The sequence below is a fragment of the Thalassophryne amazonica genome, chromosome 4 (genome assembly GCF_902500255.1).
Source record: "Thalassophryne amazonica chromosome 4, fThaAma1.1, whole genome shotgun sequence".
Lineage (NCBI taxonomy): Eukaryota > Metazoa > Chordata > Actinopteri > Batrachoidiformes > Batrachoididae > Thalassophryne > Thalassophryne amazonica.
The window spans coordinates 74,812,625-74,832,424 of NC_047106.1; the positions used below are offsets into that span (position 1 = coordinate 74,812,625).

The window sequence follows — 19,800 nt, forward strand, 5'->3', positions numbered from 1 at the left end:
ACGCGGGCACCTGCGCCCTTGTATCGAATTTCCTGGGGCTGAACGACATTACGGTCCAAAATCGTTATCCGCTTCCCCTCCTTGATTCGGTGTTGAGTACCCTACATGGGGCCACTAAATTCACTAAGTTGGATTTAAGAAATGCCTACCACCTGGTCCGACTGCGGGAGGGGGATGAGTGGAAAACGGCATTCAACATTCCTATCGGCCATTTTAGAATACCTGGTGATGCCATTCAGTCTGACAAATGCCCCAGCAACATTTCAGGCCCTCGTTAACTATGTCTTTTGGTACTTCTTAAACTGGTTCGTGTTCTTCTATCTCGATGATATATTGATCTTCTTGCCTGATTCCAAGTCACATGTCTGCCATGTGCGCCTAGTTCTCTAGCGACTCCTTGAGAACCTCCTCTTTGTGAATGCCGAAAAAATGTGAATTTAATCGGGAGACCGTGTCCTTCCTTGGGTTTAGCATTTCGCATAATCGCATTGAACCAGACCCGGGCAAGGTAAACTGCTTTCACTGAGTGGCCTGTGCCTTCAACCTGCAAACAGCTACAGCAATTCTTGGGGTTTGCCGACTTCTATAGACGGTTCATCCACGGGCATAGCCAAGTTGCAGCTCCACTCACCGCTTTAACATCCCCAAAAGTCTCATTTCACTGGACACCGGCAGCTCACCATGCAGACTTAAACATTGATTCTCCACAGCACCAATTCTGACTTAACTTGACCCTGACAAACAATTTTTTTGTTGAAGTTGATGCCTCGGAGTTAGGAGTAGGCACAGTGTTGTCCCAGAGAGCTGTGGAGGACAGTCATATGCATCACTGTGCCTTCTTCTCATGGTGCTTAATGCCAGCTGAGAAGAACTACGATGTAGGCAATTGGGAGTTGTTAGCTGTTAAAGAAGCCCTGACAGTGTGGAGACATTGGCTGGAGGGAGCTGCAGTCCCGTTTATTGTGTGGATTGACCATAAGAACTTGGAATACATCAGAACAGCAAAGCGCTTAAATCCCTGACAGGCCATGTGGGCATTGTTTTTTCACCTGGTTCAAATTCACTATTACCTTCCGTCCAGGCAAAAGAAAGAAAAAGCCAGATGCTCTGTCCCATATGTTCTTGCCCACAACCTACACAACACTAGAAGATCCAGGCTCCATTGTTTCATAGTAAACTGTTATGGGGCTCCAAAAAAAATGGTCCAAGAGGCGTCAGTTGGTTACCAGCCCCGCTCTTCCCAGAGCAAGAAGAGGAACTTTCGGTCCCTTCAATTCAAGACCACCTGCAATGATGCCACCAAATGTGGAAACGAGCTCAGTCAGCACTCAAAGAGACACAAGATCGGACTGGGCACCATGCAGACCGGAGGAGAACCTTGGCCCCTGATTACCTACCCAGGCAGGAGGTGTGGTTATCTCCTAAGCTGTCACCCAGGTATATTGGTCCATTTGTTATTGACAAGGTAGTAAATCCCACTGCCTTGTGGCCTCACCTGCTTCCATCCATACGGATTCACCCAGTCTTTCATGTGTCATGACTCAAGCCTGTCTATTCCAGTGAACTCTGTCCTCCCAGACCTGCTCTTCCTCCTGCCTGGATCACTGATGGCCATCCCAGCTGGTCTGTCACGAGGATTCTGAATGTCCAGTGCAGGGGTTGGGGCTACCAATATGTGGTGGACTGGGAGGGTTATGGACCTGAGAAGTGCTCCTGGGTGAAGAGGAACTTGATCCTGGACCCTTCACTCTTAAAGGACTTCTACTGGCGGAATGTGTCGGGGGCCTCTGTTGAGGGGGTTAATGTCAGGATTACCCTCTGATCCTAGTTTCGATTCTTTGTTTTACCAATGTCATGTGTTGGGTTCTCCACCAAATGGCGCCCTCAGTTTTGTTTCACACCTGAATCAGATGAGTGACTGATTATTGATGGACTATTTAAACCCTGACTTTCTGTTCATGAATGGCCAGATACTTGTCTGTTTGCCTTGCTTGCCTCGTTTTGCCTTGTCAGCTTCCAGAGCCACCTTTGATAATCCAGAACGTCTTCAAGAGGATCAAACCTGAATGCCGACCTGTGACCTTGACTGCCTCTTCCAGCTGTGCGCTTAAGATGGCGAAGCGTCCTGTAGCTTAAGCTCAGGTAACCTGGCCTCCCCTCTAATTCCCGTATTAGAGTGAACTGTCTTTTCCTGATGATGTCTTTTCTAAACGATTTCAGTACAGCTTCCAAGTGGACCTGGATCCTCGCTCTGACTACATGCACAGCATCGTCACTTTGGAACTCCTTGGTTCTTGGCGCAGAGTGCATCTCAACTACATACCAGTTAAGTTCCTCCTCATCTTTGTGAGATCCAGTTCTCACTCATTCCTGTTTGTGACTGTGCGATGATTAAAAAAAAACTGTTCCAAGAACTCTTTCAAGAACTCTTCCTAAGAACCGCGTGAATTCTGATATCAAACAATTGAGAGCCCAGCTGTATCAAGTCCTGCTTAATTGGAACTGCGTTACAACACACAGCACTTGATCTCTGGCCTTTGGATACAACTTATGAAATATGCACAATTCCTGAACTGTGAACTTAATTTCTTAAGAAGAGAACTTTATTTCCTGATTTCTGAAACAACCTGTGTTAAGCCTTTTATGAACTGTGACTGCTTTGAGGCCCCACTGTTACAAGTGCATTCACTCACCCTGTGTGTCTTTATTCCCCATAGTTCCTGGTCATGGAGGCAAGCGTTCCACCTGGTCCTGAACCTTGAAACCTTTTTTGATATTATCCTTCAAGACTGGCTCGGGATCCTGCAGCTCCCTCAGTTCACCACCAGGAGGCGGACCATCTCTCCACACTGCAGGCACCCCAGCGCAGCACCTTTGATTTATTTATTATAAATAAATATATACTCAACAAAAATATAAACGCAACACTTTTGGTTTTGCTCCCATTTTGTATGAGATGAACTCAAAGATCTAAAACCTTTTCCACATACACAATATCACCATTTCCCTCAAATATTGTTCACAAACCAGTCTAAATCTGTGATAGTGAGCACTTCTCCTTTGCTGAGATAATCCATCCCACCTCACAGGTGTGCCATATCAAGATGCTGATTAGACACCATGATTAGTGCACAGGTGTGCCTTAGACTGCCCACAATAAAAGGCCACTCTGAAAGGTGCAGTTTTGTTTTATTGGGGGGGGATACCAGTCAGTATCTGGTGTGACCACCATTTGCCTCATGCAGTGCAACACATCTCCTTCGCATCATCCGTGAAGAGAACACCTCTCCAACGTGCCAAACGCCAGCGAATGTGAGCATTTGCCCACTCAAGTCGGTTACGACGACGAACTGGAGTCAGGTCGAGACCCCGATGAGGACGACGAGCAAGCAGATGAGCTTCCCTGAGACGGTTTCTGACAATTTGTGCAGAAATTCTTTGGTTATGCAAACCGATTGTTTCAGCAGCTGTCCGAGTGGCTGGTCTCAGACGATCTTGGAGGTGAACATGCTGGATGTGGAGGTCCTGGGCTGGTGTGGTTACACGTGGTCTGCGGTTGTGAGGCTGGTTGGATGTACTGCCAAATTCTCTGAAACGCCTTTGGAGACGGCTTATGGTAGAGAAATGAACATTCAATACACGAGCAACAGCTCTGGTTGACATTCCTGCTGTCAGCATGTCAATTGCACGCTCCCTCAAATCTTGCGACATCTGTGGCATTGTGCTGTGTGATAAAACTGCACCTTTCAGAGTGGCCTTTTATTGTGGGCAGTCTAAGGCACACCTGTGCACTAATCATGGTGTCTAATCAGCATCTTGATATGGCACACCTGTGAGGTGGGATGGATTATCTCAGCAAAGGAGAAGTGCTCACTATCACAGATTTAGACTGGTTTGTGAACAATATTTGAGGGAAATGGTGATATTGTGTATGTGGAAAAAGTTTTAGATCTTTGAGTTCATCTCATACAAAATGGGAGCAAAACCAAAAGTGTTGCATTTATATTTTTGTTGAGTGTATTTTCTTTTGTACTCTGTTCTGTGTTCAGCTCCCTGTGTTTGAGTCCATTGCCTGCAACAGTTCGGTTCCATCCAAACCTCTAACCATAACATGTAGTACATCAAATAAGGATTACACAGGGACAACATAATATGTAAATGTAAGGTTATATAGCAGGACTTCATTGTTTTTTGTCAAACAATTTGTAGGTTTTTGCCAGTGTTAGGTTGAACAGCCTAAAACTGTTTTTTAGACAGGTTTTTGCCCATATGCTGGCTAACCTCCAACCCTGAATATTGTTGAAACTAATAATTTTACAACCAATATTCTTTAGACAAGTAAGGGGATGGATACATGGATATTTCCAAGTCACTGAATTGGCCGTGGACTTCATTAAGGGCCCCTTCACACATAGTACGAATGTGGTCAAATTGCGCATGAATTGCGCATGAAGCAGGAACTGTATGCAATACGTGTAAAATCGTAGCTGTCTCCAATGCCCCGTACACCTGTTGATACAACTATTTGCGTGCACCAGCAGATGAAAGACAGAGTGTGCCCTGTGAAAGCTCTTTTGATCCCTTTCGCGGCAGGTGCCAGCCGAATTCCAGATGATACACATGAACATCTACCATTCGCTTGGCACTTAGAAGTGCCAGAGTGTCAGCTCACCCCACAACACATGTGCATGTGTTTCGCGTGCTCCCCATCGCTACCCCCAACACATGGCATGTGTGTGGTTCGTGTGCCCCCCCACAGGCGAGGCGCCTCTCATCTGATCACAGAGTGACACCTTGGTATGTGTGCTGAATGGACGGGAGTGTGGCTGACTGCCAGCCTCTGTTGAGACATCTCTGGTCCTGGACATCACAGCTGCAGAACACATACGAGGTCTGTTAAAAAAGTATCCGACATTATTTTTTGCCAAAACCATATGGATTTGAATCACGTGTTATTGCATCAGCCAAGCTTGAGCCTTCGTGCACACGTGTGAGTTTTTTCACACCTGGTGGTTGCGTCATTCGCCTGTGAGCAGGCTTTGAGTGAGCACTGGTCCTCCCCCCTCGTCGGATTTTCATTGTGAGGAAAATGTCTGAATGGCTGGAGCAGCGCTGCATCAAATTTTTCCAGAAACTGTGAGAGACAGCCAGGTGGACACCATTCGGAAAATTCAGATGGCTTTCAGGGACAATTTTATGGGCATCACACAGATTAAGGAGTGTTACAGCTGGTTTAAAGACGGCGCACAATGGCGGAGGGCGCAGGCTGAAATGACCAGATCATTTCCAAACTGAATGCTGTGTTGATCCGGGATGTCATCTGACTACCAGAAAAATGGCAGAAAAGGTGGACATCAGCACTTTTCCGGTACATTCCACTGTTAAAGGAGATTTTGTCATGAAAACAGGAGTGGAGGAATTCACCACGGAGCTGCTAGACTGAGTCGCTGTGAACATTTCTTAAAGATAAAATCAGTGTTTTCAAAGAAGCTCAAGTGACTATCAAGAACTGTACCAAGATATTTAAAAGTTTCAACCGTTTCAACAAGCTGGCCATCGAGTAAAACTGGCTGCACGGTCAGTTCTTGCTTTGTGTGAAAAACAAGCTCCTTTGTCTTAGACACATTGATTTCCAGCTGGCTGTCGAGACACCAAGCTTCAAGAGCCTTAGTGTGAGCAAGATAGGAGGCTTCGCCAGAGGAGTCACACTTTTGTAGCAGGCCGACTAGGGCCATGTCATCCGCGTATTTAATCAGTTTAAAGTTTACAACCATCATTAACTGCAAATTCGTTTGTAAAAAGAGAGAAGAGCAGAGGTGAAAGAACGCTACCCTGTGGGCAGCCAGTGCTTATGATGAGCTCTCCTGAGAGAATGTTGTTAGCACAAACTCTTTGAGGGCAACAAGACAGAAAGTCTCTGATCCAGATCATCAGGCCCTTTTCAACATTTAAATCAGCCAGCCTTTTCAGAAGAATATGTAATTTCATAGAATTAAAAGCTGCACTGAAGTCTACAAACAAAACCTGAGCGTATGCTTTAGCAAGTGAAAGCTGCTTTGAGATCATGTCCAGCAAGATCAATCCGGCATCATCAGTTCCTCTGTCCCTCTTATAGGCAAACTGCAGAGGGTCTAGTTCACTGACCACTGTGGTGGTCAGGACGTCAACTAAAACTCTCTCCATAGTTTTACATAATATGGAGGTTATGGCAATGGGCCGAAAATCTTCAAGTTTGCTTGCCCCTGGCTTTTTTGGTATAGGCCTTATTATGGAGAATTTCCAAGATTTGGGCACTCCTGTGACAAGAAGGGAATTAAACAATCTGGAAAAGACTCCTTTTAATTGAGGAGCACAGTCTTTGAGCAGACGGGCTTTCAGGCCATCTGGGCCAGTGGCCTTGTTTGGCTTCAGTTTAGAAAGACTTTTAGCCACGTCATCCTCAGTGATGGCTGTGGGGGCTCCTGCAGGAAGATTTTTACAGATCTCATCACATTCCTGTTTATCATCCACTTTATCAAATCTACAGAAGAAACAGTTTAACTCATCAACAAAACATTGATTAATGGTTGTAAGAGCATCACATTTCTTACTGGATTTGCCCATCAGTGTATTTAGACCTTCCCAGGCTTGTTTTATATTGCCACTGAAACATTTACTTTCTACTTCATTCTTGTACTCAATTTTTGCCTTAAATATATTCCCTCTCAGCTGTCTCCTTTTTTCCTGCATTAATTGCACATTACCAGAGCAGAAGGCTGCCTTCTTTTCATTAAGACAGATTTTCAATTGTTTGGACACCCAGGGTTTGTTATTTGGGAATATTTTCACAGTTTTAGTCTCTGACACATTATCCTCACAGAACTTAATATAAGATGTGATGGTGTCAGTGAGTTCATCTCCATCCAGACAGGATTCAAAGAAAATGTCCCAGTTTGTTTCATCAAAACAGTCTCTGAGTTGCTCTTTGCTTTCCTTGGACCACACCTGTACCTGCTTATTAACTGTTTTAAATCTTTTGACCACAGCTTTGTATTTTGGCAAAAGATGAATCACATTGTGGTCAGATTTTCCAAGAGGTGGTCTGCATACCACTTTATAAGCCTCTGGGATGTTGCCATAGCAACGGTCAAGCGTCCGATGCAGACGTGTAGGACAGTCTACATATTGCTGTAGAGTGGGCAGGTGGTCAGACAGACTGCATGAGTTAAAGTCACCCAGAATGAAAACGGGCTGGTCAGCAGAGTGGGTGAGTGCATTATTATAGCTCTCTGCTATTCTCTCTCCTGCTGCGTCGTCATCTGGACCAGGCGCGTAATCGAGAATGACAGTGATCTGTCCGAACTCCCGCGGAAGATAAAAGGGTCTAAAAGATACAGTCAGTATCTCATAGTCAGATGTGCATACTTGCTCTCGTATGCTGTATTGAGTGGCCCAGCTGTTATCCACAAACAAACACAGACCCCCTCCGATGGATTTGTGCGCAGTGTGCGCGTCCCTGTCCGCTCTGACAGCAGTGTACCCTGACAGGCTCGGTGTATCGTGATGATCTTTAAGCCATGTTTCCGTCAAACACACAAGATTGCTCTGTCTAAATTCACTGTCATGCTCGGCTCTCAGCACAAGTTCATCGAGTTTATTGCTTACCGAGCGGACGTTAGACAGAGTGATGGCAGGCAGCGGGAATCTGCTGTGGCGTCTCCAGAGTCGGTGCCTCACGCCTCCCCTGGAGCCACGCTTTTTCCTCTTCCCCAGACATTTAAGAGGCCATCAGATTTCCTGACAGTCCGCAGGTAGACAAACTGAAGGAACCCCACCAGGTGAGCGAAGTGACAAAAGATGCTCTCTGGTGTAGGTAAGGAAGCTTTGCCGGCTTGTGAGGCAGCTCCCGTGCGCAAACGCTGATAGGCAGAAAATGATCCACAGCAGTGCGATTTTCATTGCGACGATAAGGTCCAAAGTGCAAAGTGCAGTGAAGTTCTGACAGGTCACATCCACATTAAACCAATGAACTGCTTAAAAAAAATACATTAAAACAAATTTAATAACGCTAACAGACAAACAGTGAAACAAACAGTGAGCGCAGGGTCAGCAGCAGGCTGCGCCCCCGGAAGTTACGGTTGTAATGCTCCTTAATCTGTGTGATGCCCATAAGATCTTCACCGAAAGCCATCTGAATTTTCCGAATGGTTTCCAGCTGGCTGTCTCTCACAGTTTCTGAAAAAATTTTGATGCAGCAAAGCAGCAGGTGCTCAGCCATTTTCCTGACAATAAAAATCCACCGAGGGGCTGGTCCACTCCTCCCACAAAGCGTGACAGACACGCGAGTGTGTAAGCTTGTTGTCCTCACGTGGAAATACATAAAAACATATATTGCTTTTGTGATGGGCTGGAGAAACGGACCATCAGTTCAAGTGGAAATGCAGCAGGCAATCTGAATATCACATCTGTCTGACAGGACACACGTGTCAGGCCGGACATGCGTGCGGGCCCGGCCTGATACGCATCCTGTGAGTGACGCAATACTATATGATAAACCAACAATGCAAAAAATACATGACTTTCAGTCATGTATCAGCAGAAATATACCATAACAAACGCCGTTTGGTCAGTTATCACAGCGCTTTTTTCTTTTTTTTTATATGTTTATCTGCATGTTGATTTTAGCCATTCCGCGCTCCTGTTATAAGACAGTGATTGTAGTGCAGTGGTAAAGTTTGCATCTGGTGATCACAGCTTTTGTAAATTGTAGGTTCAAATCCCGTGAGTGGCATTTATTTTTTATTTAACCAGGGTTATTTACCTGCAGGGTTCTGTATTGCATGTATTTATTCATATCAACCCAGTGACATTCACTAATTATACAGCTGTTTTTTTATTTTATTGTTCTCCACACCAGGGGCGCGATGTCCATGTCCCAGCTGCTCGCACTGTGGTCCTGCTCGCAGGACACCGTCGCGTGCACGACACCATTGCAGCGGGTTCCTTCATGTTTGCCCGTCGGCTCGATGTTTTCATGGTTCGTTCATATGAACTGTTCTGCCATGATTCACCCTTATTTGTACTTATTCGTACTATGTGTGAAGGGGCCCTAACATCATTTTTTTTTGCTGTCAGATGAAAAAAAAATCATTTATCCTCTAATTCATCTACATTGCAGATAAATGTTTTTCAGCTGAGTCATGATGTATTCCAACTAACAGTACACCCACGTGCACCATGTGGGACATCTGCTTTCTGAAAGTGAGCATTGCAGAGAGAAAAGTCACATTTGGCTCACAGTATATCTTATAAAAGCAAAAGCAACTGAAATAACAGGACGGGGGAACATGAGACTGACAAAATGAAAGAAATACAATTACATATCAGAGCTGTGAATAAGAGCAAGATAACTAATGGTACATCTGGTAGTCTTCCTGAGCGTAAGATCCAAATGACAGATTCATTTTTTTGCCCTGGGTCCCAGTCTCATTAAAAAGTATCACTGCTCTTGTGTGTGGAGACCCAGAAGAAACACGTTTGTGACCCATTCTGGTTTCTGATCATTAAAAATATTAAGCTTCAAGGAACAGGAGCATGAAGAGAGGGGAACAAAAACAATTGAAAAGATGTAAAGACAATGTTAAAGGAGATGTGGTGGAAAAAGAATTCCTCATCTCTTCTGACTGTGTTCCATCTCGCCATTTCATCTCCTTCTTTACTTCCTTGGCATGTAATGTTATGTGAAATGCACTTAAAGCCAAGCAGAAAATACAAGAGTGAATGGATACAAGCATCTGTCTGCATGTGAAATGTCTTTAACGTGTTTCAAATGAAAACTGGGTGATTTTCCTGAACTGGTGGCTGTGGTTTCAAATGAGTCTGTGTATGTGTGCGCTCCCACCATTTTTGCTTCACACATAGCATAACTCCCCCGCATGATGTCGAGGTGTGAAGAGATTAACATGGAAAAAAGTGCAACACACATCCACACGCACTCAGTTGTAAAGCTGACTACTTGTTCTCAGTTATTCAGCTGGAAAGGTGAAAACACTACTTTGCACAAATTTAAAGGTCTTTTTAGTCTCATATGATACATCAATGAATATTTTCCATTGTTATCACATATAGTCAGATGCATAAGTATTTGGACACCAGTAGTATTTGTAAATTTGCCTCTTAATACCACCACAATGGAATTGACAGTAAATAATCAAGATGTGAAATGTATACTTTCAGCACTGACCTTCAGGATTTAACAAAAATATGTAATTAACCATTGAGAAATTACAACCACTTATATGCACAGTTCCTTCATTTTCAGAGACCATAAGTAATTGGACAAAGTGACATTATTTAAAAAAAAAAATTAAATCAAACCCAACTGTTTAAATGGGGAAAAGCAAACCATAACAAAATGTGACCATAAATTACATGTAACAACCAAATTGCATAGCTAGATTATCATAAGTAGACTATATAAATAACAGAGGTGTAACAAAGTCATCATCAAGTCACTCTCAAGAATCAGCAAGTCCCAAGTCAAGTCTCAAGTCATAATGACCACCAATTGTTTGCAAGTTGACTTGAGACCTGACTTAATAATAATTTATAATTTTATATTGAATAGAATGAATTTATTATTATCATTGTACATGACACCAGAAAAAAAAAAATACTGTGCATGACAATGAAATTAAAAACAATCTCTTAAAAGCACATTTAAAATAAATAAATAGAATAATAAATAACCCTAAAAATTCTACATAAAACCTAGTTAAAACACTCAATTACAATCATAAAAAGGCATGTCCAACAGCATTCAGTGCACAAATAGCTCTTCCCACAAAGCTATTTTTAAGTCTGTTTGTTCTGGCCTTAAGTGCCCTGTATCATCTGCCTGATGGTAATAATTCAAACAAATAGTGTCCAGGATGGGAGGGGTCTCTGATTATAGTATAGTACAGTATATAGCGCCAAATCATGATGAATCACCTCAAGGTGCTTCACAAACATAATTTAAAAGCAGAATAAAATGAAGTAAGATTAAAACACAATAAAAAAAAATTAAACATAAATAAGTTAAAGAAGTAAAACAAATAAAAGGAATAAAAAAAGACACACAATCATATAAAATACTAATGACAAAGCAGAGAGAACAAGTGTGTCTTCAGCCTGGCTTTAAAATTCTCCACAGAGTCCGACTGTAGTTTCTGTGCAGGCAGATCATTCCACAGTGCTGGGGCGTGGTGATAGAAAGCCGCTGACTTTTTCTTCACCCTCGGGACACACAATAGTCCTGCACCCTGTGAACGCAGAGCCCAAGCCGGCACATAGGACTCAACCAGGCCGGCCAGATAGGGGGGTGCCTGTCCATGAACAATTTTATAGGCCAATAGTAATACTTTAAAATCCGATCTCAAAGAGACCGGAAGCCAGTGAAGGGATGCCAGAACCGGCGTAATATGGTCAAACCTTCTGCTTCGTGTCAGAAGTCTGGCAGCAGCATTTTGAACCAGTTGAAGACCCCTGATGCTGGACTGTGGTAAACCACAAAACAAAGCATTACAGTAGTCCAATCTGTTGTGTGGGCCGCTGAAGAGGAGGTACTGCTGGCCCACCACCACCAGAGGGCGCCCTGCCTGGAGTGCGGGCTCCAGGCACCGGAGGGCGCTGCCGCCTCACAGGAGCAGCCAGGGTGACAGCTGTCACCCATCACCTGAGACAGCTGATATCAATCAACAGGGAGGTATATCAGCAGGACGGCATCTCCACCTCATTGCCGAGATATCGCTCTACTAAGGAGGTAACGTACTCAGCCAATTGTATTCTTGACGATAATACTTTGTTGCTTGTGTGTTGGATAGCAGACAGTGAGTAGTACAGCGGGAGACTGTATTGGACTTCTTGGATAAGTACTCACACTCCTGCACTTACCAATATTTTCCTGACAAGAGGTGGAGGTGGTGTTTCCACCCGGTGTGTTGCTGGGTGCAGCCGCACCCACACCTGACTGTTTCTGTTCCTTGCCAGCAGTACCGGATCCGACGAGCGGAGGCAGTGGCCACCTGGGGTTCGGGACTTGGCGGCTCCAGTATCCCCGGGGTTCGGTGGCAGAGGAAATCGGGTGGTTCCGGTTCGACTCGGACAGACGTCTCCTATCGTCGAGCCTGCCCACATGACACCATTGGAATTCGGTTACTGCTGTATTTGTAATCTGTTGTGTTTGTTGTGTGAATTCACAACAGTAAAACTTTGTGATTTGACTTTCTCCATTGTCCGTTCATTTGTGCCCCCTGTTGTGGGTCCGTGTTCCTACACTTTCCCAACACAATCTAGAAGAAACAAAAGCATGAATCAGAGTCTCAGCATCAGCCATAGACAAGATGGGATGAATCTTTGCTATATTTCTTAGATGGAAGAAAGTAGTCCTCGTAATGTCCCTAATGTGGAGATAAAGGACAACCTAGGATCAAAAATTACCCAAAGGTTCCTCACTTTGTCAGTATGATGTATAACACATGAACCTAGGCTAAGCGCTAGCTGATCAAATTGATGCCGATGTCTTGCTGGACCAAGAACCATCATTTCAGTCTTATCAGAGTTCAAAAGTAGAAAGTTGCTAGACATCCAACTTCTCACTACTGCGAGACAGTCCTGTAAAGATTTTATGTGGACAGGGTTTCCAGCAGCTATCGGCATATACAACTGAGTGTCATCAGCATAGCAATGAAAAGCAACCCCAAAATGCCGCAAAATGTTTCCAAGGGGTGCCATATACAGAGAAAAAAGCAGGGGACCCAAAACGGATCCCTGCGGAACCCCGAACTTCATGCCCCTAAAATCAGAGGTAGTGTCATTGCACAAAACATAGTGGGAATGACCAGACATATAAGACGTCAACCACGCAAGAGCAGTTCCAGTAAACTCGAAACAGTTTTCTGGCCTGTCAAGTAGAATATGATGATCAACGGTGTCAAATGCAGCACTGAGATCCAGCAACACCAATACTGTAGTAGTATCTGAGTCCATTGCTCACAGAAGATCATTAACTGCTTTAATAAGTGCTGTTTCTGTGGAGTGATGTTTTCTAAAAGCAGACTGGAGTGGCTCAAAAAGATCATTCTCACTAAGATAGTCCACAAGCTGCCGTGAAACCACCTTTTCCAGAATTTTACAGCAGAATGATAGATTTCATATTGGCCTATAATTTTTCAATACACCAGGATCAAGATTAGATTTCTTGAGTAATGGTTTAACCACTGCAGATTTAAAACAATTTGGAACAGATCCAGAGTTTAGTTAAAAGTTAATAATTTCCAGCATAGTCGGCCCAAGAATGGGCCAAAGATCCTTAAACAATTTTGTTGGTATAGGATCAAATAAACAAGCTGTGATTTTAGTAGACATTACGAGTTTCATCAGCACACCTAATGAAATACTATTAAATCCCGTGAATCTAGGTAGCACCTCAGTGGTACTCCCCAGCTCAATAGCTGGGAACTTGAGAATGAACTCTCAGACTTGAGAATGACTTGACAGTGACTTCATGCCACCTCTGGTAAATACAACACGTTATTTATTTATGTGGAGTGGGAAGGTCACAGAACTGAGTGACTGAAAGAAGGACAACACTGAAGGAAGCCATCAAGAACCTCAGGCAGCATGGGCTGAAATTTTACTTCACCTTTGGCCAAAATGCAGCAGGCCATTGTAGTAAGTAATAGTAATAGAGCCTTTATTGTCATTGTACTTACAGACAACAAAATTTGTCCTCTGCATTTAACACATCTTAATTTCAGTTAGATACAATGGAACCACTAGGAGCACTGGGCAGTCACAGTGCGGAGCTCTGGGACCAACTCCAGATGTAGAGATACTGCCTTGGTCAGGAGCAGAGAAAGGAGCTAAATAAGCGTCTCTCATTGTGTCCTAAACAACAACACTACCTTTAACCTTGATTGCATGAATTTCAGGGTTCCACAAGGGTCTGTCTTAGACCTCTGCTTTTCTCCCTTTATATAGCACCCCTCAGGCACATACTGCAGTGTTATGGGAATACTTTTCTTTGCTACGCTAATTACACTAGTTGTACATGCCAATAACTGTTGTTAACCTCATACACATAAAGTCTTTAGAGAATTGTCTTACATCAATAAAAAAGCTGGATGTCCAGCCATTTCTTACTTTTAAACTTGAACATGACTGAAATGATGGTCTTTGGTCCGGCGAGACATCGACATGTTTGACCAGCTAATGCTTAACCTAGGCTCATGTGTCATACATCACAAAGGCAAAGTGAGGACCTTGGGGTGAGTTTTGATCCCATGCTGTCCTTTGATTTTAACATTAGAGATATCACAAGGACTGCTATCTTCTGCCTGCGAAACATAGCAAACATTCGGCCCATCCTGTCTTTGGCTGGTGCAGAGATTCTGATCCATGCATTTGTTTATTCTAGAATTGACCACTGCAATGTTCAATTCTCTGGTTTACCACAGTCAAGCATTAGGGGTCGCCATTTGGTTCAAAATGCTGCTGCCAGAGTTTGGACAAGACGCAGAAAGGTTGAACACATTACACCAATGCCAGAATGCCAACCGAATGAAAATTTGATCCCCATTCGGGCAAAGCTGAAGCGCATTCGAAAACCTCCAACAACTATCCGAGTGCATTCCAGACAGTCTGGCTCATTCGTGCAGCCAGCCCAAATGCACTTTTCACGCAATGTGTGACTGAAAATGGTGCATATTGGCATGCAGTGTCTGGCTGTCGTGTGACTGATTTATACCCCCTTCGTGTATTATTGGCACATTGTTTATGCACAATGTATGGCATGGTAGGCAGGATTCACGTTGCTCCCTCAAAGGCAAGCATTGCCACAACCACTTCGCGCATTGTATGCAAAATTTGCATTGCTCCTTCAAAGGCATGAATTGCCACAACCACTTTGCACACTGTATGCAGGATTTGCATTGCTCCCTCAAAGGCATGCATTGCCAGAACCGCTTTGTGCATGCGTGAAACAGTCATGGCATTATTTGTTACCGTTTTGTCCCACTTGATGCCATTCTATACCAAACACCAGGCATTACATTGTTCCATTCATTCCTCAATTTGTTGTTGACCCTACAAGATGTTGAACGCCACAGAAGAAGCTCTTAAAAACAAGAAAAGGCTTCTACATTATCTCACAGCTGCAGCACTACTTCTTGAAAAGCTGGAGAAAATGGAGAAAGAGCAGGCCCATGAAGAAGGCATAGCCCCAACTAGATAAAGGAAAGTAAGGACTTTTTTTTTTATTTCTCTTCATTTTCTTTTTACAGAGTGCAATGGGCCCCAAACCTGGGGTCTACAGTTGCATCCTAATCATTAATCATTACTGGCATTGTATCCGAGGGCTCTCTTCAAGATGGTAACTGTTCCTTTAACTGCGGATATCTGCACCTCATGGGCACTTGGGTGACCAGGGATTGCCTCAAGATATTTCTTCAGGTTCTTCTTCATAAGCCCTGTTGCTCCCACCACAACTGGTATGATATCAATTTCTTTCAATGACCACGTTATTTGTAGATCATTTTTAAGGTCTTGGTATTTTGTGATTTTCTCCCTTTCAGCTCTATTCAGACCATAGTCATTGGGGACTGTCACATCAATAATTTTTGCTGTCTTCTCTTGCTTGTTCCAAATGACAATATCAAGTTTTACTGCACCTCCTTCGATATGTCTTCCTGCTGGGATCTCTTTGTCATAAAAGACAGTCACTTTTCCATTGGATGAGACTGGTGCTGGCTCATACTCCCAAACATGTCCCTCTACTTCCACCTCCAGTTCCTTGCATACTTTCCAGTGTAGATATTTACAGATCTTGTTATGCCGGCTTGTGTAATGTCCGTCTGCCATGAGGATCTGACATGCTGATACTAAGTGGTTTACACTCTCAACAGCTGCATGACAGAATCGGTATTGATCATTCTGTGAAATTCCTGCCATTTTTTTGAAGCCATTTGTTAGTAGTCCTTGATCTTGTGCTCCAACTATAATTCTTTCTCCATTAAAACCAAGTTCTCCATTTGTAACCCACCGCATAGATCCTTCTTTGTCTATGTATTCCTTTTCGAGTTCTTCTTGGAATCGGCCAGCCCTTTTGTGCTGTTTCCATCTGTTCATTCGATGTTTTTGTTCTCTTTTGCTGTATTTTTCCCTGGCCTGCCTTGCTAGTGTCGTTGCAGGTGTCAGCTCATTGCTTTCTCTCTCTTGCAAAAGATCTCCGCCAAAGTTTTCTGCCAATTTTATAATAGAGGTCTGTTGTGGCATGGTCTTAATATGGTGTTGTGTAACCTTTTTCATAACTTCTTCTTGAGAACTCATTAAGTATTGCCCAATACTTATTATAGATGCTCTATAAGCCTGGTTGATCTCCATAAGACCTAAGCCGCCTTCTCAACGGGGGAGATATATTCTATCCATGCATTGGTTTCTGTATGTAATTTTATGTAGGGTGAGCATCTTCCTAGTTTTAGTATCTAACTTGTTAAGCTCACCCTGTGGCCAGTCTACTATGCCAAAGCCATAGCTCACCACAGGCAAGGCAAACTGGTTTATGGCTGTGATCTTGTTCTTTGGTGTCGATTCTGATTTACAGATCTTCTTTAAGCGGTTTAAGTATTCTTGTGTTACTTTCTCTCTCATTTTTTTTATGCTCTATTGTAGTATTTTCTTCAATTCCCAAATATTTGTACGTGGAATCCTCAGCCAAATCTCCAATAGTGTTCCCCTCATCCAACTGTATATTTTCTGTGACCTGCTTCTTACCACCTCTGATTGTACATTTAGAGCATTTATCCAGCCCAAATTCCATACCGATTTCTTTAGAAAATGTATGGACTGCCTCCACTAATCTCCTGAGTCCCCTCTCTGAATCTGCAAATATATTTAAGTCATCCAAGAATAGAAGTTGGCTCACCACCTGTTTATGTTTTCTTCCTCTACCTCCATCTAAATCATACCCGATGTCAAATTCCTTGAGAATCTTGCTTAATGGATCAATACTAAGACAAAAAAGGAGTGGGGAGAGACTATCTCCCTGGAATATCCCTCGATTCACTTTTATGTCTGGGATTATTATCTGACCCTCTGTGTCGCTTAGAGTGATGGTGGTGTTCCACTTATTCATTTGAGTTTTCAAGAGAGATCTTACTTCCTTATTGATGTTATAAAGTTCTAGGCATCTCATAATCCATGAGTGTGGGACATTATCAAATGCCTTTTTGTAGTCAATCCAAGCCATGCTGAGGTTTCTCCTCCTTCTTTTGCAGTCCTCCAGGATAGCTTTGTCTATCAATACCTGGTCTTTAGCTCCTAATCTTTTTCTGAAAAAAACTTTCTGTTCCTTCTCCAGGTAGCCACCAGTGTCCAGATGTTCATAAACGGCATCGGCCATAATTCCTGTCAGCCATTTGTAAGTTGTTGTTAAGCAGCAGATGGGTCTATACTTGTTGGGAAGCTGTGTTTCCTTGGTCTTTGGGAGTAGGGTTGTGTTCCCAGTCGATAGCCATTCTGGTGTATCCTCTTTTCCATTGAATATTTTTGTGAAAGCCACGGCATAGTGGTGGGGCAATGCTGTCAGTCTTTTTAACCAAAAATTTGGGACTTTATCAATGCCAGGTGCCTTAAAGTTACTATATTTATGAATTTTATTTCTTATCAATTCTTCAGTTATGATCATTGCTGGCATTTGCTGTTTGTCTTTGTTTTTCCGTTTTATTATTTCAATCCACTCAGCCTCTAGGTGCTGTTTAGGGTCTTCAAACAGTGGTCTCCAGAATCTCTCAACTTCTTCTCTCTCAGGTGGCTGTTGTACTTCTACTGTATCCTTTGCCATATTTCTATAGACTAGTCTAGGATTGTTTGCAAACTGCTTGTTTATCTGTTTGGCCTTTATTTTCTTATCTTTATTTCTAATTTGAGCAGCTAATGCTTTCATTTTGGCTTGGTGCTCAGCCAGCCTCGCAGCCAGTTGTTTATCTTCAATATTGTATTTTCTTTTAATGCAATAGACTTTTCGAAGAAGGTTCCTTTTATGACTTTAGCCTCCCAGAAATATCGACATCTGGGAGATCTCTGCTCTGAGGCGACTAATTTTCTGTTGTAATGTCTTTTTCTATCGCGGCACGCTATTCCTTTTCCTGATTTTGGTTCTTCTGTCCGAATAATGGGGGACTAATTTGCTTTGTATGTACCATGCCACTCCGTAATTTACACAATTTATTTCTGATAATGTGGTTCCTTGTGGAACCAGTTTAGTCAATCCTAGGTTGACTTTCTGCAGCATACTTCTGAACTTTTTATTCTCCTTTAGTTTTATCAATTTAGGGCGCTCATCCATTTCAATTTTCCTCGTTTCCTCAATTTTATTTGCCAAAGGACAGTGTAGGTGAGGGAATGGTTGATTAGAAGACATCACTTTGGATGACAAGTTACTGACAGAACTTCACAAGGAAGATCCAAAAGGCTACAGAAATTACCTGAGAATTGCCCTGCATGCAATGACACACAATGGCATGCAGTGACACCCAGTTTTGCGAACAGGTTGCGCAGTGTTCATGACTAGTTCATGCAAGTGGCACAACACAAATGTATGCCAGAAATTTTGAACATTTCCAAATATTTTTGCGCACTGCCACACAGCCTTGCACAGTTTATGCACAGTTTACAACAGTTTACGAAAGGTTTACTCACTGGCACACAAGATCACATGCCAGTGCAGGGATCAAATTTGTGCAAGTGTCAAGGTGGCTTTAAAATGGCCTAAGCAGTGGTTGACCCCTGTTCTGTTCTGCTTGAGGTTTTTTCCTCAACATCATCAGAGGTAGTTTTTCCTTTCCACTGTTCCAGCACACAGGTGCCTCAGTGCTGAATACTCTGCAACTGCACAGGTCCACTGGGGTGCCCACTTACATTGTTATGATTAATAGATCACTGCTTTTGATGAGTTGTGGATAGCCTGCAGGTTTGATTGGGTAGTTTATATGCCATGTAATTCACGCGTGGTGAATTCAGATTTCACACAGCACTTGCACATGCTTCATGCTGGTCTTGTTCCCTCGTGCACCCGCAGCAGGTGACGTCCGTCTTATGACAATTGCAATGTTGTGTGACTGAGTGTGTAATTCTTCACTTGCCCCCTACCTGACCACCGACTGAAAAGTCAATTGGCCAGTCAGTTTTTTTTTTTTTTCAAAAGAGGAGTGTCTAAGGAGTATATGCTTTTATCACCATTTGCTTGATTGTTTCAGTTATCTGCTGCACTATCTAAAGGGGAACAGAAACGCCCACAGATTATTTATAGCATGAATAAATACAAAAAATGCATTCTTTTGATAGTTCAGGAAACACTAAAGACCATAAAACATCTACAGAAAACCTTGTTTTAGTCATGGTCTGAGAGGATTTGACATTGACCGGCTGCCGCCATTTATGCAGGACAGGCGGTGATGTCACTGGTTGGGGGAAAGATAAGCCTCGTTCTGAGATTCCCTGACAGAGGCACCAACAAAGAGGTTATATATAACGACTAGAGTCCGCACTCCCAGTCAAGTCCGCACTCACAGTCACAAACATGACTGTGTGACTTGGATCACTTCCCCCCACAATGGGTCACACTCACAGCCCCCAGGATGGGAGACAGGCATTCTAACCACAAGGCTAAAAACCATGGGCTCCAGAGCTTCTTTTGGCCTTGGGGAGTGAGGTTTACTTAAGTTTTTCTGCACATTACCACCTCCTGTCCTCTGTTATACAGTAGTGTTCAGAATAATAGTA

General features: G+C 43.2%; 1 long non-coding RNA gene across 1 annotated transcript; it reads right to left on the reverse strand.

Annotated features, from left to right (window-relative positions):
- Window positions 1–649: 649 nt before the first annotated feature.
- On the reverse strand, window positions 650–14,563 carry LOC117509197. The gene is made up of 3 exons (XR_004560303.1): window positions 14,445–14,563; window positions 9,278–9,284; window positions 650–661 (listed from the first exon to the last, which is right to left on the reverse strand). It is a non-coding gene; the product is annotated as an uncharacterized LOC117509197 (long non-coding RNA).
- Window positions 14,564–19,800: the final 5,237 nt, after the last annotated feature.